Raw genomic sequence first — 23,624 nt, 5'->3', positions numbered from 1 at the left:
CCGACCGTTAGGCGGAGCCGTTCCAGCACTCTTAATAGGCTGCAAGGAATCCTTTCACGGAGGGAGATCAAGGCTGACCCCGCAGTTCAGTGGAGGGACGGGGGATTTTTTCTTCCACGTACTGGGCTGTGCGTGGAGGGACGTAAATTTTCATCAATTTTGGGGTCCTGGAAAGTGGGGAGCCCCTTGTCCCATGTTCCCCTGCAGCCCCTGTGAATGTCCGGGAGAGGCAGATAAGAAATCAAGAGCTTCGGTCCCTCTGCGTTGTCTCCAGGAGGGAAATCGAGACAGTTAGAAAAGTCGGTTATTATTGTGTTTGATTGTAGTCTGATTTCTCATAGCTGTTTGGGACAGGAGGTTAAGGGAGTTCTATCTAAAGCTATGCTAAAAATTTAAATATTTGATTTACCTATTCAATCGATTTTAAGCAGCTCTCCAAATTATTCGTCTTCGGAGATTTATTATTATTATTATTATTATTATTATTATTATTATTATTATTATTATTATTATTATTAGAATAAATAAGAATTAGAAATCAAAAACATGTTTTAAATTTATGTGTCCAAAGACTTTAGTTCTTGCTAGATGTTGAGGCAGAAGGTTATTACAGAACTTTTTCCATACCATATGGTCCATTCCATATGTTAGTCTACCTATTAAGACCCTCTCCTCCCTTTTTTCCCCAGATATTGTTGGGTTCATAAGAATTTCTTATGTGGGTTTTTGTGGGTGCTCAGTTAAGAAGGTTTGGGACAGGAGGTTAATGGAGTTCTGCTATCTAAAGCTATGCTGAAAATTCAGAAATTACTTGATTCACCTATTCAATCTATTTTAAGCCAATTTATTTGAATAAGTAGGATTTAGAAATGAAAAACATTTTAAATGTATGTATCCAAAGTTTAGTCCTTGATAGAAGGTGATGCAGACGGTTACTACAGAACTTTTTTCATATGCAAATATGTTACTCTACCTATTAAGATTATTATTATTATTATTATTATTGTTATTGTTATTATTTATTAGATTTGTATGCCGCCCCTCTCCTTAGACTCGGGGTGGCTCACAACAGTGATCAAAAACAATACATAATGACAAATCTAATAATTAGAACAATAGTACATTTAAAAAGTCTAAAAAGCAAGGAACCCCAATATAAAAAACATACATACAATCATATCATGCACAAAAACTACATAGGCAGGGGGAGATGTCTCAATTCCCCCACGCTTGACGACAGAGATGGGTTTTAAGGAGTTTATGAAAGATCCTCCCCCCTTTTTATTTCCATATACTGCTTGGTTCCTAAGAATTTCTTATGTGGGTTTTTGTGGATGCTGAGTGAAGAAGTTAGTCATCCTGTATTTCTGGAAGTTAATTTTTCCATTTCCGATTTATAAGTTGGAAATCTTACCTGGTTATTTTGGAGTCCAAAGAATCTTGTGTGGGATGAAGACTGAAAGGCCTTGAGGAGATTTGGTCGGACATCTGATTAGTAAAAATTCGGAGATCCATCCATCCATTTTGGAACTGAATTACAGACCAGAGAGAAGATGGAGCCGGAACCGCCTGCTACTGTACAAATCCCAGCAACCGATAAGGTCCCACAGGGTTGGCCTTCTCCGGGTCCCGTCGACTAAACAATGTCGTTTGGCGGGCCCCAGGAGAAGAGCCTTCTCTGTGGCGGCCCCGGCCCTCTGGAACCAACTCCCCCCGGAGATTAGAATTGCCCCCACCCTCCTTGTCTTTCGTAAACTACTCAAGACTCACTTATACCGCCAGGCATGGGGGAGTTGAGATATTCCTTCCCCCTAGGCCATTACAAGTTATGCATGGTATGTTTGTGTGTATGTTTGATTTTATAATAAGGGTTTTTAGTTGCTTTTTATTATTGGATTTTTCATGTTGTTTTATCATTGTTGTTAGCCGTCCCGAGTCTACGGAGAGGGGCGGCATACAAATCAAATAAATTATTATTATTTAAATTATGGAGGGACAAAGCCCAGCAGATGCACAAGCTGGAAAAGGCCGTCCAGCTGCTCAGCCTGGGAGTTATGAGAAGCATGGAACAAGTTTTTATTTATTTATTTATTTATTTGTCAAACAATTATAGGGCGATAATTTGTACACATTAAACATTAGATAAGTAATTATAAAAAGTAACAAAAGAAGACAATAGGACGGGGACGGTAGGCACAATGGTGCGCTTATGTACGCAGCTGTGTCGGAACAGGCATGGCTGCCTGTCCGGCTTCACCACAGCCGGTGCGAGACAAGCCAGTTTGCCCAGCGGGGCATGCCAGCCCCTTCCAGGCCCCTAGCAGCGTCCAATGCGCCACTCTCCCTGCAGGAGAGATCCGGTCTAGTCCAAAAGGACCAGAACCCCCGGGCAATGGGACTTGGGGACTTTTCCAGGAGAGAAGGAAATATCCCCGGTGCTGCGGCCATGAGACCCCTGCCCCCCCCAATCATGTAGATGGTTTGAAATGTTTTTTATAATGTTATTTTTTTCTTTTTTCTGTATCTCTTTTTATGCTTTTTTCTTTTTTGTGGTGTTCTTTCTCATTTTTTACCCTGTTTTTAAAGTTTATCAATAAAAATATTTTTTAAAGAAATAAAAAAATGCACAAGCAGGAGAAACCATATCAATAAAGGAAGTATGGGGAGAGCTTCAATAGAAATACAGGTTTATGACTGCAGTTTGACCCCAAAATTCCCATTGCTAAGCAAAAGAGTTGTTAAGTGAGTTGTGCTCCATTTTATCACATTTTTGCCACAGTTGTTAAGTGAATTGTTGCAGTGCTTAAGTTAGTAACTTTATTATTAAGGGAATCTAGCTTTTCCATTGATTTTCCTTTACTACCAAGTGTGATTGGATGCAGAAGGAATTTGTCTCCGGTGCATAAGCTCTAGCCACATTTGCCATGTAAATCACAGTAATTATTAAATAGTAACATAGTTGTTAAGTGAATCTGGCCTTCCCCATTGATTTCGCTTGGAAGAAAGTCGCAAAAGTTGATCACATGACCCCAGGACACTGCCAACATGGCTCTATTAATAAATTGGAACTTTGGGGAATACATTGGTTTTGACTCTGATTTACCATAATTTCAGATGCAATTTGGAACACTTGACACACAATTGAGGCAAGAAGTTAGGTTGCTAAGAGAGGAATTTGTTAAGTGGCCCCATTTGAAATTGTTAAACCGGTAAGTGAATTTTGACTTTGCTTCTCAGAAGGACAAGGACTCTGCAACCATCATAAATTTAAGTGACTTGTCAAACATCTGAATGTAAATCAAGTGACCATGTTTCAACAGTCACAAGTATGAAAAATGATTCTAAGACATTTTTCAGTATCGTTTTAACTTCAAACAGTGGATTCACTGTTCTAAGTTGAGGACTTCAGTCTGGGAATTCAACATAATTCAACCAAAAACAATAGAACAAGATCACAAAGATATCAATGTATCAATGAAAAATAATTTCAGACTGATGAATTTCTTTCTCAAAAGAAACCTGAATGACAAGTGAACTCTACGTTTAAAAACATTGGTGAAGCAATGGAAGTGATTTGCCGGTGCCTGTAGGCTGTTGGGGTCTGGATGGGTGTCAACAGACTCAAACTCAACCCTGACAAGACGTAGTGGCTGTGGGTTTTGCCTCCCAAGGACAATCCCATCCATCCATCATCCTGGGGGGGGGGAATTATTGACCCCCTCAGAGAGGGTCCGCAACTTGAGCATCCGCCTCGATCCACAGCTAACATTAGAACACTTTCTTTTAAATATTAGATTTGCTACACTGCCACATTGTTATTATTGTTGTGAATCACCCCGACTGTGCGGAGAGGGGCGGCATACAAATCTAATAAATTATTATTGTTGTTGTTGTTATTTATTTATTTATTTATTTATTTATTAGATTTGTATGCCGCCCCTCTCCGTAGACTCGGGGCGGCTCACAACAATAACAAAGACAATGTAAGAACAAATCTAATAATTTAAAAAACACTAAAAACCCCATTATTAAGAGCAAGCATACACACAAACATACCATGTATAAACTGTATAGGCCCGGGGGAGATGTCTCAGTTCCCCAATGCCTGACGGCAGAGATGGGTCATAAGAACTTTACGAAAGGCATGGAGGGTGGGGGCAGTTCTGATCTCCGGGGGGAGCTGGTTCCAGAGGGTCGGGGCTGCCACAGAGAAGGCTCTTCTCCTGGGTCCCACCAAACGACACCTTGCTCTCCGCCTCAGTGGAGCAAGACAATCGAGTTGTCGAAGGGTGGAACTCATTACCGGACTCAATAGTGTCAACCCCCAACCCCCATCATTTCTCCCTTAGACTATCCACGATTGACCTCTCCAAGTTCCTAAGAGGCCAGTAAGGGGCGTACATAAGTGCACTGGTGTGCCTAGCGTCCCCTGTCCAATTGTCTTTATTTATTTATTTATTATTTAGATTTGTGACTCGGGGCGGTTCACAGCAAAATATAACAATCGTAACAAATCCAAATAAATTTAAAATATTTTAAAAAGTTTAAAAAAAGAACTCCATTTACTAACAAGCACACACACAAACATACCATGCATAAATTGTACATGCCCGGGGGAGGTGTTTCAGTTCCCCCATTCCCTCGGCAAAGGTGGGTTTTAAGGAGTTTACGGAAGGCAGGGAGAGTAGGGGCAGTTCTAATCTCTGGGGGGAGTTGGTTCCAGAGAGTCGGGGCCACCACAGAGAAGAATCTTCCCCTGGGGCCCGCCAACCGACATTGTTTAGTTGACGGGACCCGGAGAAGGCCCACTCTGTGGGACCTAATCGGTCACTGGGATTCGTGCGGCAGAAGGCGGTCTCGGAGATATTCTGGTCCAGTGCCATGAAGGGCTTTAAAGGTCATAACCAACACTTTGAATTGTGACCGGAAATTGATCGGCAGCCAATGCAGACTGCGGAGTGATGAAGAAACATGGGCATACCTAGGTAAGCCCATGACTGCTCTCGCAGCTGCATTCTGCACGATCTGAAGTTTACGAACACTTTTCAAAGGTTGCCCCATGTAGACAGCGTTACAGTAGTCGAACCTCGAGGTGATGAGGGCATGAGTGACTGTGAGCAATGAGTCCCAGTCCAGATAGGGCCGCAACTGGTGCACCAGGGGAACCTGGGCAAACGCCCCCCTCGCCACAGCTGAAAGATGGTTCTCTAATGTGAGCTGTGGATCGAGGAGGACACCCAAGTTGAAGACACTGTTTGAGGGGGTCAATGATTCCCCCCCCCAGGGTAATGGACTGACAGATGGAATTGTCCTTGGGAGGCAGAACCCACAGCCACTCCGTCTTATTCCTTATATATCATATATATTCTCTCCCTCTCATATATTTCTCTTCTTTTTTACATACTATCTTTATATACAGTATATTACTCAATGTCTATTCTCTTCCATATGTATTGTGTATTGGACAAAGAATTAATAAATAAATAAAAAGGATTTGTATACTGGTGTGGTGGCTACAGACACAGGTGGTCGATGGCGGAAGACAAAATAAGGTGGTGAACGGAATCCAAAGCAAGGTAGAGAGTGCGGAGTTGCCCCACGCAGAAGCTTACCTCAGGGCCCTGCAGTTAGGCAATCAACACCCTGAGAACTTTTTTAATTTCTTCAATCAATTTTATGCAGTTGTCATTTTTAAAAGATGGTTTTAGATGTGATCCAAATTCCTAAGTACTTTAATTTCTTAGCTATCTTCATGTCTGTAATACATTCTAATTGTCTTTTCTGCAACTCTGTCTTATTTTTAACTACAAGTTGTATCTTATTTCTATTTGTTTTTAAGCCTGCGGCTTTACCATGTTCTATCATTTCGATCAAAATAGGTATTGTTGTTATAGGATTTTCAGTTATAAAAGTCATTGCTCACCACTGCAATGGAACCAGAAGCTGAGACGCATATGGGGTCCAGGATGAGGCTGCTGGAGCTGCCACAAGACAAGGCGGTCAGGATGTTGATGGCCTGGTTCCGGGGCGCTCAATTAAGCCTACATGAGGTATCAGGCAGCTCTGTACCTACCTACCTCCTTCAACTACTTGGTTACTAATGTCACTCACTCTTCCCTCACTCAAGGGCTGAGTTTGCCAACAATCACATGAAACAAATTCTGGGCTTCAAGGAGAAGCTCCTGTTCCTTTGCAGCCTGCCCAGAGATTTTATTTATTTCATTTTATTTATTCATTTGTCCAATACACAATACATATGGAAGAGAATAGACATGAAGTAATATTTTCTCTATATTTACAAGTTCACAGGTCGCCCTTAGACATAAAACAAGAAAAAGTCTAGACATTGCTGCCTGCTGAAGACAGCCAATGTCAGAAGGAGCCTCTCCTCCTATTTCAAAGCCCATAGTTCCAGTGCCGTATGGAACATGACATTCTGCCCTGCGCCCTAGCCTAGCAGGGTCCATTTGGTGTTGCACGCGGGATCCTCCAGTGGGCTCCCCAGGTAGCGTTGGAAAGGAAGGGCGGACCTCTCCAGCTTCAGTAAAGAACTGAGCATGTGCTTCTTCAACAGGTCCGAAACTCCCGGGGAATTTTTCAGAGAAGACTGAAAGCGCATGCGTGTTTTCTACGGAGCCCCATTCTGCTCTTAATCCCATCTAGCCCCTCCTTCCCTCCCTCCCTCTGTGACGTTTAGGCGGAGCCTTTGCATCAGTCCAGCTGGCTGCAAGGAATCCTTGCACGGAGGGAGAGCAAGACCGGACTCGGGACGGAGTACAGTAAGTGGAGGGAAGGGGACTTTTTCTTCCACGGGAGAGACGCAAAACGTCATCAATTTCGGAGTCCTGGAAAGTGGGGAGCCCCTTGTCCCATGTTCCCCTGCCGCCCCTGTGCAATGCATGTCCGGGGAAGGCAGGGAATAAATTTAACCCTGGTGTTCTGTTTGAAAACACACCCTAATGTTATGTTCCCGGGTCTATTTGACCCGGACCGCAAATTGTTCATTTTAGGAACTTATATTTGGTCTTTTTGAAAGCTTTTTTCAAGTTTGAACATTTCTGCACACATTGAAATGGAAAAATTAATTTTTTCAAAAAGACCAAATTCAAGTACCTAAAACATTTTTGTTGTTGTTTCGGGTCAAATAGACCCGGACAGTACAAGTGTAGGTAAATTTTTCCAAAAAACTCAAACACCGTAATGTTATGTTCCCGGGTCTAATTGACCCGGACCGCAAATTGTTCATTTTAGGTACTTATATTGGGTCTTTTTGAAAGCTTTTTTCACTTGGAAACAGGTTTGAACATTTCTGCACACATTGAAATGAAAATTGAAATGAAAACATTAATGCTTATTGATTTATTTTGCTGATAAAATGCGTGCCCCCCCCCCATTTTTGTGAAATGTTTTTCAATTTATGGATAGTTTTGCTTGCAAAATGTGTTCTATTTTACTAAAGTTGGTGTGGGATTGGTAGCTTGAACATTTCTGAACATAATGATATGAAAATTGAACTGGAAAAATTGATGCATATTAGTTTATTTTGCACATAAACGTCTTCCCTCCCACTGTTTTAATTTTTTCAGCATCAATTTTTTCAGTTCAATTTTGATATCATTACGTTCATAAATGTTCAAACTAGTTTCCCAGTGAGAAAAGTTTTCAAAAAGACCAAATTCAAGTTCCTAAAAGAATATTTTTTTGTTTCGGGTCAAATAGACCCAGACAGTACAAGTGTAGGTAAAATTTTCCCAAAAAACCCAAACCCCCTAATGTTATGTTCCTGGGTCTATTTGACCCGGACCGCAAATTGTTCATTTTAGGAACTTATATTTGGTCTTTTTGAAAGTTTTTTTCACTTGGAAACAGGTTTGAACATTTCTGCACACATTGAAATGAAAATTGAAATGAAAACATTAATGCTTATTGGTTTATTTTGCTGATAAAATGCATACCCCCCCCCCCGTTTTTGTGAAATGTTTTTCAATTTATGGATAGTTTTGCTTGCAAAATGTGTTCTATTTTACTAAAGTTGGTGTGGGATTGGTAGCTTGAACATTTCTGAACATAAGGATATGAAAATTGAACTGGAAAAATTGATGCATATTTGTTTATTTTGCACATAAAGGTCTAACCCCCCCCCCATGTTCAATTATTTCAATTTATATAAAAATTATGCTGTTAATTTCAAACTTACATACTTGTTTTTAGTAAAATGGATTTCATTCATAAAAGTAGTTGTCTGGCTATCATGTGCTTGCTTTTCAAAAAGATATTCCAAATATTTCTAACCAAATACAGTGAACCCTCGAGTTTCGCGTCCTCGAGCATCGCGAAAGGGCTATTTCGCGAGTTTTCAACCCGGAAGTAAACTCCACCATCGGCGCATGCGTGCCTTTTTTTCTATGGCCACGCATGCGTAGATGGTGGAGTTCCCCAGCTGGGAAGCTGGGCGGCTTCCCTGGGTCTTCCCCCTCTTGCCCCGGTAAGACCCCAGCGGCAGCGCGAGCAACGGCGTGGGCGGGCGGGCGGCACGCGCGGGGACACCCCAGCTCCGCTCCCCAGCTGGGAAGCGGCCCCAGCAACAGCGTGGGCGGGGCGGTGCGCGCGCGCTTGGGGAAACCCCAGCTCTGCTCCCCAGCTGGGAAGCGGCCCCAGCAACGCGCGCACGCTTGGGGAAACCCCAGCTCCGCTCCCCAGCTGGGAAGCGGCCCCAGCAACAGCGTGGGCGGGCGGGCGGTGCGCGCGTGCTTGGGGACACCCCAGCTCCGCTCCCCAGCTGGGAAGCGGCCCCAGCAACACGCGCGCGCTTGGGGAAACCCCAGCTCCGCTCCCCAGCTGGGAAGCGGCCCCAGCAACAGCGTGGGCGGGCGGGCGGTGCTCGCGCGCTTGGGGACACCCCAGCTCCGCTCCCCAGCTGGGAAGCGGCCCCAGCAACGCGCGCGCGCTTGGGGAAACCCCAGCTCCGCTCCCCAGCTGGGAAGCGGCCCCAGCAACAGCGTGGGCGGGGCGGGCGGCACGCGCGCGCGGAAACCCCAGGCGCGAGCAACGGGGTGGGCGGGCGAAGGGCGGGGCGGCGGTGGAAGTAAAAACACCATCTGCGCATGCGCAGATGGTGTTTTTACTTCCGCACCGCTACTTCGCGAAAAATCGATCATCGCTTGGGGTCCTGGAACGGAACCCTCGCGATGATCGAGGGACCACTGTATATATAAAAAGTGAAAATAATGGCACACAGCAAGGCTGAGGGTGTGTGACCCTTTTGTCACCAAAATAAACAAATAAGAATCTTTTTTTTCCAGTTCATTTCTATTTTTCTTATGATCAGGAATGTTCAATTTAGTATATCAAAACTTTTGGGGGGAAGTTCCTTAGAGATTTGTAGCCTAAAAAAATATAAACTGACATGAAATTCTGAAAAAATGGGGGTGGGGCTTTTTGATCAAAATAAAAATATAAGCATCATTTTTTTTCAGTTCAATTTTCATATCATTACGTTCATAAATGTTCAAACTAGTTTCCCAGTGAAAAAAGTTTTCAAAAAGACCAAATTCCAGTACCTAAAAAAATTCTTTTTGGTCCAGGTCGTACTGGATCGTATACGACCAGAAACAGACTCGAGGTGATTTTTTTTTTTGGCCAGAAAAAAATTAGCCTCCACCCCAAAAATATTTTATGATGATCAGCAATGTTAAATTGAGTAAATGAATGCCTAAGGTATTAAAGTGAAAATGGTTGCAAGCAGCCAGGGGGGGGGAGCCTTATTTCTGATTTTAAAAAACCAATAAGCATCATTTCTTTCAGTTTATTTATATTTTTCTTATGTTCAGAAATGTTCAAACTACCAATCCCACACCAACTTAAGTAAAATTGATCCCATTTTGCAAGCTAAACTATCTATAAATTGAAAAAAAGTTCACAAATAAAGGGGGGGGTCTGCCTTTTATTATCAAAATAAAGCAATATGCATACTTTTTTCAGTTCAATTTTCATATCATTGTGTGCAGAAATGTTCAGACTACTTTCCAAGTGAAAAAAGTTTTCAAATTGACCACCCATAAACTTTTCAAATGAAGAATATTCGGTCCGGACCAGGGTGACCCGGGAACAGACCTCTAGGGACAATTTTTTTTTCAGCAAGAAAGAACCCCCCCCCCCCCCCCAAAAAAAAATAATAATAATCCAAAGTCATGAAATTTCAAGTTTCAGATATGCAGGGAAATTTTTAGGGAAATTTTTTTACAGGGTCTCAAACTTTGATTTCGGGTCTTACAAGTCCGAACAGAACACCAGGGTTAAACCAATCGAGACGTTCAGAAAAGTCGGCTATTATTTGTTTGTTGTCTGCGATTTCTCACAGCCGTTTTGGACAGGAGGTTAATGGAGTTCTGGTATCTAAAGCCATACTGGAAAATCAAATATTATTTATTTATTTATTTATTTAATTAGATTTGTATGCCGCCCCTCTCCGTAGACTCGGGGAGGCTAAAACAATAAAAAACAATATAAAGAAATCTAATATTAAAAGTAGTTTAAAAAAACTCAATTTAAGAAACCAATCATACATACAAACATACCATGCATAAATTTTGTAAGCCTAGGGGGAAGGGAATATCTCAATTCCCCATGCCTGACGACAGGTGGGTTTTAAGGAGCTTACGAAAGGCAAGGAGGGTGGGGGCAACTCTGATATCTGGGGAGAGTTGGTTCCAGAGGGTCGGGGCCGCCACAGAGAAGGCTCTTCCCCTGGGTCTAAACATTGTTTAGTCGATGGGACCCAGAGAAGGCCAACTCTGTGAGACCTAACCAGTGTTCCCTCTAATCTTTTGGGGGGGGGGGGCGGAAAAGTAGAGTGTCTAAGCGGCAGTCCCTTCGGGACTGGGCGGCACAGAAATAAAACAAACAAACAAACAAATAAAAAACCCACCCTGTTTTGCCTCAGAGAATTTCAAAATAAAATACTGTACTGTGTCTCTATAACAGTGAGCTCATAATAGGGCAACTCTATCAATATCAAAATGCCACTTAAATAGTTGAGCTAGTTTCAAACTAGATTTTGATTTTCTTTCTCTCTTCCTTACTCCCATTCTTTTTCTTTCTCTTTTCCTTCCTCTCTTTTTTCTATCTGTTTCTCTCTCTTCCTCTCTCTCTCCTTCCCTCTCACTCTTTCCCTCTCGGCTTCTGGGCAGGTTTGGGAAACTCTGAGTTGATGATGATTTTTAAGTGAGCGATTGCTCACTGCTCAGCTTAGAGGGAACTATGGACCTAACTGGTCGCTGGGATTCGTGCGGCAGAAGGCGGTCCCGGAGATATTCTGGTCCGATGCCATGAAGGGCTTTATAGGTCATAACCAACACTTTGAATTGTGACCAGAAACCGATCGGCAACCAATGCAGACTGCGGAGTGTTGGTGTAACATGGGCATATTTAGGAAAGCCCAACTTGATTTATCTATTCAATCGATTTAAAGCAGCGGTCAAAATTATTATTATTATTATTATTATTATTATTATTATTATTTTATTAGATTTGTATGCCGCCCCTCTCCGCAGACAAGTAGAGATTAAAAATCAAAAACATGTTTTAAATTTATGTATCCGATGTTTTCAGTTCTTGATATAAGTTTATCCAGAAGGTTATTACAGAACTTTTTCAATCCCCAGATATTTTAATCTACCTGTTAAGATACTGTTGGGTTGATAAGATGTTCTTATTTTGGTTTTTGTGGATGCTCCGTTCAGAAGTTAGTCATCCTGTATTTCTGGAAGTTTCTTTTTCCATTTCAGATTTATAACTTGGATTATTTTTTTTCTGGTTCCTTTGTAGTATCTTACGTGAGAAGAGGATTGAATGGCCTTTAGGAGATTTGTCCAGACATCTTCTGATTAGTAGAACATGGGAGATCCATCTATCTCTTTTGGAACTGAATTAGAGACCAGAGAGAAGATGGAGGGACAAAGCCCAGCAGATGCAGGAGCTGGAAAAGGCCGTCCAGCTGCTCAGCCTGGGAGTTATGGGAAGAATGGAACAAGTCCTGGGCAGAAGAGCCAAGAAGAGGAAGGCAGGAGTTCAAAGATCCAATGTTTTAAGTTCAAAAAAGTGCAATTCCAGGAGGGGAAGAGTCCCCGAGATGTTTGCAGTGAGCTCCACCACCTTTGCCGTCAGTGGCTGCAGCCGGAAAGACACACCAAGGCTCAGATGCTGGACCTGGTGCTCCTGGAGCAGTTCCTGGCTGTCCTTCCCCCTGAGATGGAGAAATGGGTGCGGGAGTGTGGAGCGGAGACCAGTTCCCAGGCGGTGGCCCTGGCCGAAGGCTACTTGATGACCCAGGAGTACGAAAAGATACAAGAGCTGCAGGTTAGAGAATGTAGTCTTAGTACCTCTAAAAAGGATCCCTCTGAGTTTGTGATTTTCTTTTTTTTTGCAGAGTTTTATTATTAATAAATAGGAATTAATTATTTATTAATAAATAAATATTAATAATTATTAATTTATTATTATTATTATTATTATTATTAATAGGAATTATTAATCGTATGGCCTGTTGTTCCATTTTATTCAGGATATGTTTGGGGCAATTCTTCCATTCTGTTTTGAATTTCAGTAATGGACATTGGAGTCTGCTGATTTAAAGAGGCAATATGATAATTCATTAGTGCTCTTTCTGTGTTTCTCCTATCACATCCTGTCCAGAAATCATTGGAAGCTGTGACTGAGTATCCCAAAGAGGGGAAAGAGATGCAGTTCAGTGAAATTTTCCATAAAGATCAAAGCCAGGATACCACACCAGGTAATTTAATAATTATAATTATAATTTATTAGATTTGTATGCCGCCCCTCTCCAAAGACTCGGTGCAGCTCACAACAGTAATAAAAACAGTATAGCAATGGGACAAATCTAATAATAAAAAATATATTTTAAAAACCCCAACAATTAAAAACCATGCAGCACATACCAAACATAAAATATTAAATATTAAAAAAATCCTGGGGGAGATGTCTTAGTTCCTCCATGCCTGGCGATATAGGTGGATCTTGAGTAACTTGCAAAAGACAGGGAGGGTGGGGGCAATTCTAATCTCCGGGGGGAGTTGATTCCAGAGGGCCGGAGCCGCCACAGAGAAGGCTCTTCCCCTGGGGCCCGCCAAAAGACATTGTTTGGTCGACGGGACCCAGAGAAGGCCAACTCTGCTGCACGAATCCCAGCGATCAGTTAGGTCCCACAGAGTGGGTCTTCTCCGGGTCCCATCAACTAAACAATGTCGCTTGGCGGGACCCAGGGGAAGAGCCTTCTCTGTGGCGGCCCCGGCCCTCTGGAACCACCTCCCCCCAGAGATTAGAATTGCTACCACCCTCCTTGCCTTTTGTAAGCTTCTTAAAAAACTCTGCCGCCAGGAAAGGGGGGATTGAGATACTCTTTCCCCCTAGGCCTTTACAATTTTATGCATGGTATGTCTGTACGTATGTTTGGTTTTTTACAATAAGGGTTTTTAACTGTTTATATTGGATTGTCATATGCTGTTTACTACTGTTGTTAGCCGCCCCCAGACTACGGAGAGGGGCGGCATACAAATCCAATCCAATCCAAATCAACTCTGTGGGACCTTATCGGCTGCTGGGATTCGTGCGGTAGAAGGCGGTTCCGGAGGTATTCTGGTCCAATGCCATATAGGGCTTTAAAGGTCATTACCAACACTTTGAATTGTGACAGGAAACTGATCAGTGCAGGCCACGGAGTGTCGTAGGTAAGAAATCTCTCTGTGTAATATAACATTTAGCAGATACTTTTGCTCCTCCTGATTGGAATCTCTCTCTCTTTATAACAAATCTGCTTCCACCATTTTTCCCCTTTTCACAGAGAGTAGAAAGCTGTCACTGGAAATTTCAGAATCACCTCCTCTTCGTGGTGGGGCTGAAGGATTGGCTGAACCGCTACTTCAGGTAAGGAGGAAAAAAGATCGGAAAATGTCCATGAATTTTGTTCTAGAGTTATTGGAGTTAATTGCTGTTTCTAAGTCATGTGAATTGGACATCCAGTCAGTCAAAACTGATAGGCAGCCTAGCTATCTCTCCCTTCTGACGGGAGTTAAGCATGGTATGTATGTTTGTGTGTATGTTTGGTTTTTATTATTAGGGTTTTTAGTTGTTTCATTAAATTGGATTGTTACATGTTGTTTTTACCATTGTTGTTAGCCGCCCCGAGTCTGCGGAGAGGGGCAGCATACAAATCCAATAAACAAACAAACAAATCAATCAATCAATCAATCAGACTTGGGACTCTTTCTTCTTTCTCCCAGTGTGGTTCTCACATACCACTTAAAAATACTTCTTTTTTGTTTTTAAAAGCTTTTGGGACATCCATGATGTGGTTACTAAGAATCTCCATAGACCTATACCAGTGATGGTAAACCTTTTTTTGGCCCCGAGTGGTCAAACTGGAATGCCCACCCACATGCACCAGAGCGCCAGAAACCCAAAATGTTGCTGGCAATGATGCGCATGGCCACAGAGAGGCTCTGTGTGCCATATCTATCAGACGTGCCATAAGTTCGCCATCACCGACATCCTATTACAAGTGACCTCATTTGTATTCTGCAGAATATGCCTATTTTGTTCACTGGATAGAAACATAGAAAACTGACGGCAGAAAAAGACCTCATGATCCATCTAGTCTGCCCTTATATTATTTTTTGTATTTTATCTTAGGATGGATATATGTTTGTCCCAGGCATGTTTAAATCCAGTTACCAACCACGTCTGCTGGAAGTTTGTTCCAAGGATCTACTACTCTTTCAGTAAAAAAATATTTTCTCATGTTGCTTTTGATCTTTCCCCCAACTAAGGGACCGCCTTCTGCTGCACGAATCCCAGCGACCAGTTAGGTCCCACAGAGTGGGTCTTCTCCGGGTCCCGTCAACTAAACAATGTCGCTTGGCGGGACCCAGGAGTGGTGGCCCTGGCCCTCTGGAACCAACTCCCCCCCCCCCCCCCGAGATTAGAATTGCCCTCACCCTCCTTGCCTTTCGTAAGCTTCTTAAAATCCACCTCTGCCACCAGGCATGGGGGAACTGAGATACTCTTTTCCCCTAGGCCTTTACAGTTTTATGCATGGTATGTCTGTATGTATGTTTGGTTTTATAATAAGGGTTTTTTACTGTTTTAATATTGGATTGTTATATGCTGTTTTTATTACTGTTGTTAGCCGCCCCGAGTCTACGGAGTGGGGCGGCATACAAATCCAATCAATCAATCAATCAATCAATAAACAAACTAACTAACTAACTAACTAACTAACTAACTAACTAACTAACTAACTAACTTCAGATTGTGTCCCCTTGTTCTTGTGTTCACTTTCCTATTAAAAACACTTCCCTCCTGAACCTTATTTAACCCTTTAACATATTTAAACGTTTCGATCATGTCCCCCCTTTTCCTTCTGTCCTACAATCTCTCAATTGGTGGAAGAAGCTGTAAAATTATTCTTGGGATTATCTGGTAAAAGAAAAACTTGTTTCCTTGTTCAGGATGTTGTGTCTTTTGAGGATGTGGCTGTGTATTTCTCCAAGGAGGAGTGGTCTCGACTAGATGCTAAACAGAAAGCTTTCCACGGAGAAGTCATGCTGGAGAATTCCAGGAATCTGTTTTTTCTGGGTAAGAATTCTGTCTCTGCTGAGACACACAGAGAAGTTATGGGGCAGTGGGCTTAGATGTGTTTACTCATTAAAACATCACTTATTCATTTATCTCCTGCCTTTATTTTGGGGAAATAAAAAAAAGGCAGCAAACAGACCCAGTATTCCTTCCTTCTGTTATTTTCAATACAATAATAACCCTGTTACAGGCCCAAAGTCACCCAGCCAGCATTCATGCCTAAGACAGAACTAGTGTTCACAATCACCCAGTTTCTAGCCTTTCAGCTGTGGCAAGGGGGGCGTTCGCCTGGTGCATCAGTTGCGACCCTATTTGGACCGGGAGTCACTGCTCACAGTCACTCATGCCCTCATCACCTCGAGGCTCGACTACTGTAACGCTCTCTACATGGGGCTACCTTTGAAAAGTGTTCAGAAACTTCAGATCGTGCAGAATGCAGCTGCAAGAGCAATCATGGGCTTCTCTAAATATGCCCATGTCACACCAACACTCCGCAGTCTGCATTGGTTGCCGATCAGTTTCTGGTCACAATTCAAAGTGTTGGTTATGACCTATAAAGCCCTTCATGGCACTGGACCAGATTACCTCAGGGACCGCCTTCTGCCGCATGGATCCCAGCGACCAGTTATGTCCCACAGAGTGGGTATTCTCTGGATCCCGTCAACTAAACAATGTCGCTTGGCGGGACCCAGGGGAAGAGCCTTATCGGGGGCGGCCCCGGCCCTCTGGAACCAACTCCCCCCAGAGATTAGAATTGCCCCCACCCTCCTTGCCTTTCGTAAGCTACTTAAAACCCACCTCTGCCAGCAGGCATGGGGGAATTAAGATTTTTTTCTCCCCTTAGCCTGTTACAATGGTATGCATGGTATGTTTGTATGTGTGTTCGGTTTTTTATATTGGGGTTTTAATTTGCTTTTAGTATTGGATTATTATTGTATATTGTCTATGATTGCTGTTAGCCGCCCCGAGCTTTCTGAGAGGGGCGGCATATAAATCCAATAAACTTGAAACTTGAACTTGTTAACTGTTCACTAAATTTATAGAAGAAGGATATTTATTGAAAGAAAAATTGGAAAATTGGATTTGGTTTCCTTTTTACATAAAGGAATTTTAAAAAATGCTTTCTGCTCATAAAACACAACATTTTATGCCATAGAAGTTATTAGTGAGAATCTGAAGGACACATAGGGATGATGTCATCTCTTGGGCAAGATTCTCCCTACCAGGGTTTGGGATTCGTATCTGAACTTGGTCAACGGCTTTCCAATGGGACTGAGCTCCATTAACCAAGACTTTAATTTTATTTTCTTTCTTTTTCAAGGCTTTAATGTTCGAGAGGATAAGAATTCCAAGGAGGAATGCCAAGCCATCCATCTGAAAGTAGAAAAGAAGAAATTTGCAGGTCAAATGCAATCAAGTAGCGATGTATCAAAGCAATCACAAGGTGGAATTAAAAGTTGGCTTCCTAACCGTAGAAACATTGATTTGCGAGAAAAACGATATCAATTCATTGAGTCAGGAAAGAGGTTTAATAAATCCGATCATCTTAATTCAGAAGAGAAGCAATATACCTGCAGAGGGTGTGGAAAGCCCTATAATAATAACTCTCTTAGAACTCTTGAAACAAATCACAAGGGAGAACAGCTTTACAAATGCTTGGAGTGTGCAAAGAAGGGCAATCTTAATTCCCACAAGAGGATTCACACAGGTGAGAAAACATATCAGTGTAAGGAGTGTGGAAGGAGGTTTAATAGGAAATATGCTCTCATTCGCCATAAAACTATCCATACAGAGAAGAAGCCATATCAGTGTATGAAGTGCAGAAAAAACTTCTGTTATTATCATTCTCTAAAGAGACATCGAAGGATTCACAAAGGAGAAAAACCTTATAAATGCATGGAGTGTGGAGAGAGCTTTACTTCTAGCATTGGTCTTCATTCCCACAAGGAAATACACACAGGAGAGAAACCCTATCAATGTGTGGAATGTGGGAAGGGCTTTTCTTGTAAAAGTCATCTTAATTCCCACAAGAGGAGCCACACAGGAGAGAAACCCTATCAATGTATGGAGTGTGGGAAAGGCTTCAAGCGGAAATCTGGTCTTTCCTCCCACAAGAGGATCCACACGGGAGAGAAACCGTACCAATGTATGGAGTGTGGGAAGGGCTTCAAGCGGAAATCTGGTCTTTCCTCCCACAAAAGGATCCACACAGGAGAGAAGCCATATGAATGTAAGGAGTGTGGAAAGACGTTTTCTTGCAGTGGTAGTCTTAACACCCATAAGAGGATCCACACGGGAGAGAATCCATATCAGTGCATGGAGTGTGGAAAGAGTTGTAGTAGTAAATATTCTCTGGTTAACCATAAGCTCATCCATGCAAAAGAGAAACCCTATCCATGCATGGAGTGCAGAAAAGCCTTCTGTTCCCATCATTCCCTCATAAGACATCAAAGGATTCATAAAGCAGAAAACCCTTATAAATGCCTGGCGTGTGGAAAGAGCTTTGCTTCCAACAGTAATCTTAATTCCCACCAAATGATCCACACTGGGGAGAAACCATATGAATGCATGGAGTGTGGGAAGACGTTTGCTTTGAATCGTTACCTTGAGTTCCATATGAGGATCCACACGGGAGAGAAGCCATATGAATGTATGGAGTGTGGGAAGAGCTTTACCTGTAGCCGTAGTCTTAGTTACCACAATAGGATCCACACAGGAGAGAAGCCATATGAATGTGAGGAATGTGGGAAGGCCTTCAAGGGGAAGTCTGCTCTTACGTGTCACAAAAGGATCCACACGGGAGAGAAGCCATATAAATGTATGGAGTGTGGGAAGAGCTTTACCTGTAGCCATAGTCTTAGTTACCACAATAGGATCCACACGGGAGAGAAGCCATATAAATGTATGGAGTGTGGGAAGAGCTTTACCTGTAGCCATAGTCTTAGTTACCACAATAGGATTCACACGGGAGAGAAGCCATATAAATGTATGGAGTGTGGGAAGAGCTTTACCTATAGCCATAGTCTTAGTTACCACAATAGGATCCACACAGGAGAGAAGCCATATGAATGTGAGGAATGTGGGAAGAGCTTTACTTCTAGCAGCAATCTTAATTCCCACATGAGGATTCACACGGGAGAAACCATATGAATGCATGGAGGGTGGAAAGAGCTTTGCTTTTTCCAGTCATCTGGATTATCACAAGAAGACCCACCACACAGGGGAGTCATAGCGGCAAGATATATAACAGTTGAACCGTTATTATAGGATGTGTATAAGATGTAAAAACAATTGTGGCAAATTAAATGGATCAAATAAAGGCGGATCTAGAATGCATGGCGTATGGAAAGATGTTTGGTTTTAATAGGTATCTTGAGTCCCACAAGAGGATCCACACAGGACAAAAAACATATCAATGTGTGGAATGTGATAAGGGCTTTACTGGTAAGAGTAATCTTAATGGGGAAGATTACTGGAGAAAGTTGCAACTCTTCTTTATGGGGAGAATTGCAACCATGAAAACGAACACCTTGCCACAAATTCTCATCCTATTTCAGAACATACCTATAAAATTAGACAAAGAATATTTTAGAAATGTGGACAAAACGATATCTAAATTTATTTGGCAAGGGAAAAGACTTAAAATTAAATTAAAATTATTACAAGAAGCTAAAGATAGAGGATATGGCTTACTGCAGTGTTTCCCAACCGTGGCAACTTGAAGATATTTGGACTTCAACTCCCAGAATTCCCCAGCCCGCGAATGCTGGCTGGGGACTTCTGGGAGTTGAAGTCCAAATATTTTCAAGTTCCCAAGGTTGGGAAACACTGGCTTACCGCACTGGGAAAGATATTATCAAGCTGCCACACTCACATGGGCAAAAGAATGGATAAATTTAAAGAACAAGAAGTTATTAATGTTGGAAATAGGATGGTACGCATTGTTGTGGGATAGCAGGCACAAAACTCACCAGTACTTCCAAAGGCATCAGCTATTTGTGAAGTTTGGACAAAAGTTGAACAATAGAACTACATGGAACTTCCAGCCTGGGTCTCTAAGTTAGAGGGATTGGGGCATCCAAATTTTACAAATATCCGGAAAGTAGTCAAATATAAGGATATTCTAAATGAAGGAGGGGATCTAAAATTCAGAATAGAATTACTAGAGGAAGGAACAGAACTGGAGTGGTGGCCATACTTGCAGGTTGAATCACGCTTTATGAAAGAGAAAAGAATGTGGTATTAAGAAAAAATTAACGACTACATGGAAAGGCGATAAAGAAAATTTACCAATATTTATTAGAGTATAAAATGGCAGAAGTACAAGTGAAAGAAACTGGTAGGGCGGGCCAAAATTTTTAGTAGTAGTAGTAGTAGTAGTAGTAGTAGTAGTAGTAGTAATAATAATAATAATAATAATAATAATAATATATTAGATTTGTATGCCACCCCTCTCCGAAGAGGTTATAATATTAAAGAAGTTATAATATTGAAGAAGTTATAATATTTATCTGGACAAATGGCAAGACCTATGGTAGAGAAACGGAAAACTTACCTATGTCTTATAAAGAAAATTTATATAAAATGTTGTATAGGTAGCAACTTCCACCTACAAGGTTAGAAAAACAAACAGGAATCTATCACTGCAGTGTTGGAAATGTAATTCAGAGTCTTCGGAGAGGGGCGACATACAAATCTAATAAATTATTATTAATATTATTATTATTATTATTATTATTATTATTAATTATTATTATTATTATTATTATGTGATTCAATGAATGTGGTTAAATATAAAATATCTGAATTTTGGCACCTAATAAAGACATGGCTGGAAGATTTACAATAACAAAATATAGATTGGAAACCAGAATTATTCCTACTAGGAATCATAAACGAGAAATATGACAAAGGAGAAATATATGAATGCGGAAAGAGGGCATGGGAAGAGCTTGACAAGGAATAACGCTCTTTACTTGCCATAAAAGGGTCTGCATGCAGGAAATAAAGGTTTATGACTGCAGTTTGAGTCCAAAATTCCCATAGCTAAGTGAAACAGTTGTTAAATGAGTTGGGCTCCATTGTATGACATTTTTGCCATAGTTGTTGAGTGAATCATTGCAGTGCTTAAGTTAGTAACACTATTGTTAAGAGAATCTGGCTTTTTCATTGATTTCCCTCTACAGTGTTCCCTCGATATTCGCGGGTTCAAACTTCGCGGAAAGTCTATACCACGGTTTTTCAAAACTATTAATTAAAAAATACTTTACGGTTTTTGCCTATACCACGTTTTTTCCCGCCCGATGATGTCATATGTCATCGCCAAACTTTCGTCCACCTTTAATAAATATTTTTTTTAATAAACTTTAATAAATAAACATGGTGAGTAATAATCTAAATGGTTGCTAAGGGAATGGGAAATTGCAATTTAGGGGTTGAAAGTGTTAAGGGAAGGCTTGTGATACTGTTCAAAGCCAAAAATAGTGTACAATGATACCTTGTCTTACAAACGCCTCGTCATACAAACTTTTTGAGATACAAACCCAGGCTTTAAGATTTTTTTGCCTCTTCTTACAAACTATTTTCACCTTACAAACCCACCGCCACCGCTGGGATGCCCCATTTCTGGACTTCCATTGCCAGCAAAGCACACAGAAGTCCGGAGGTGGGGTTTCCCATGGAGGGGAGCCTCAGGGGAATCCCAGCAGCGCAAAAACGGGCACTTCGGCTGGCAAAAGGGTTGAATTTTGGGCTTGCACGCATTAATCGCTTTTCCATTGATTCCTATGGAAAACATTGTTTCGTCTTACAAACTTTTCACCTTAAGAACCTCGTCCCGGAACCAATTAAGTTTGTAAGACAAGCTATCACTGTATTTACTTCTGCATCTACTTCACGGAAATTCGACTTTCGCAGGCTGTCTCGGAACACATCCCCTGCGAAAATTGAGGGGACACTGTACTACCAACTGTGATTGGACACAGAAGTGGCCTGCCCTCTGCTCACCCGCGCCACAGGCATCTCTCTGCGCACGCGGCAATGACGTCCCAAGCGAGTCGTGGCCTTCAGGAGCAACACTGTGCTCCCAAAGGCCACGACTTGCTCAGGGCGCCATCACCGCACTGAGAGATGCGTGCGGCACAAAAGAGCACAGAGCAGGCTGTGCGGCTGGAGTTCGAGGCCGCTCAACCTGCTCCCCGCGCCCTGAGGCAGAGCTGCCGTAGGTGGCGGCGGTCACTTACCTTATTTGGGGGGGGGGTTGCTTCTGCACACGTGGAAAGCAAAACTGGAAATCTCGTGCGCGTCCTTGTGTGAGATTCGGCTTTTGTGCATGCGCAGAAGTCGAATACCCCATGCCAGGCACACACACGTGCTCTTGCACTCCCAGGCCCATTTCAGTAGCACCGGGAATGGTGGTATGGGTGGGGCTGAAGTGATGCAGACCAGTTTTTTACAGCCTCCAGGATGGCTGCTCAGCCTTGAGTTTGAACCCCCTGTCCTAAGCCTTCACTTCCCACCCGGTGACTGTTTCACGCTCTTATTTTCTCTCACTTCAGGGCTGAGTTTGCCCACAACAATACAATACAAACAGATTAAACAAATTATCACAGATAATCCCCACTCGGTCAAGGACCTTGGAATACTAATAACTAAAGATCTAAGTGCCAAAGCCCACTGCAACAACATCACCAAGAAAGCCTCAAGAGTTGTTAATCTAATCCTATGTAGCTTCTGCTCTGGAAACCTCACACTACTTACCAGAGCTTACAAAACTTGCCAGACCCATCCTAGAATACAGCTCATCTGTTTGGAACCCATACCACATTTCTGACATTAACACCCTCAAAAATGTCCAAAGATACTTCACCAGAAGAGCCCTTCACTCTTCTACCCAAAACAGAATTCCCTACGAAACTAGACTTACAATCCTGGGTCTTGAAAGCTTAGAACTACGACGCCTTAAACATGATCTAAGTATTGCCCACAAGATCATATGCTGCAATGTCCTGCCTATCAAAGACTACTTCAGCTTCAGCCACAACAACACAAGAGCACACAACAGATTCAAGCATAATATTAACTGCTCCAAACTTGACTGTAAAAAATATGACTTCAATAATCGGGTTGTCGAAGCGTGTAACTCATTACCGGACTCTGTAGTATCATCCCCTAACCCCCAACATTTTCCCCTTAGACTATCCACGGTTGACCTCTCCAGATTCCTAAGAGGTCAGCAAGGGGGAGAGGTCTACGCATGCGTCGCCTGGACTGATGCACCAAGGGAAAGCTCTCCCACATGAAGAAAAAGAAATAAAAGTTAACCCTTAACTACCCTCTCTAGCTTACTAAAAGTGGACTGAGAGGAGAGTGAACTGAATAAACTGTTGAAAAACTTTACCAGAAGGAGTTAAAAGTTGAAGTAAATAACTCTTTTTGACGCGGTTGGGTGAAGAAGTAAGAATAAAGCGAAGATGGCGTCTGCTGTGGAGCTGGAGGAGAAGATGGACTCGTTGCTTAAAGGTTTTGCTGATATGGGCAAATTGCTCCAAGAGATGAAAAAAGATTTATCGGCACTGGGAACCGGAATGGCGGAACTGAAACAACAAACAAAAACTCAAGACCAAAGGATTGGAAAGCTGGAAGCGGGGAAATCTCGCCAGGAAATTCGCATCATAAATCTTGAAGATAGACAGCGTCGTGCTAACATACACTTGAGAGGCTTCCCCAAAGATTTTTTGGGGGGGCAAACAACTTATTCAAGAGATCCTCCAGTGGTTTATTGAGAACAAAGTTACATGTGAGTTGCAAGAATTTGAAAGAGCGCATTGGGCTTTTGGACCTCGCAGGGGTGATTCAAAAGACATTGTTATCAGATTTCTTTCAGAAAGAAGAGCTGCAGAGATTTTTAAAGAACTCAAACAGATTTTAAACTTACGCTACAAAGCTTTTCCAATACGTGTTTTAAAAGATTT

The 23,624-nt window shown here is 42.2% G+C and overlaps 1 pseudogene; it reads left to right on the top strand.

The window, feature by feature from the left end:
- Positions 1–9: 9 nt before the first annotated feature.
- On the top strand, positions 10–18,987 carry LOC139159864 (zinc finger protein 665-like; annotated as a pseudogene).
- The last annotated feature ends 4,637 nt before the right edge of the window (positions 18,988–23,624 follow it).

Source organism: Erythrolamprus reginae, chromosome 2 (assembly GCF_031021105.1).
Source record: "Erythrolamprus reginae isolate rEryReg1 chromosome 2, rEryReg1.hap1, whole genome shotgun sequence".
Classification (NCBI taxonomy): Eukaryota; Metazoa; Chordata; class Lepidosauria; order Squamata; family Dipsadidae; genus Erythrolamprus; species Erythrolamprus reginae.
The sequence above is the reverse complement of the archived record's forward strand: the minus strand, read 5'-3'. Positions and strand labels throughout refer to the sequence as shown.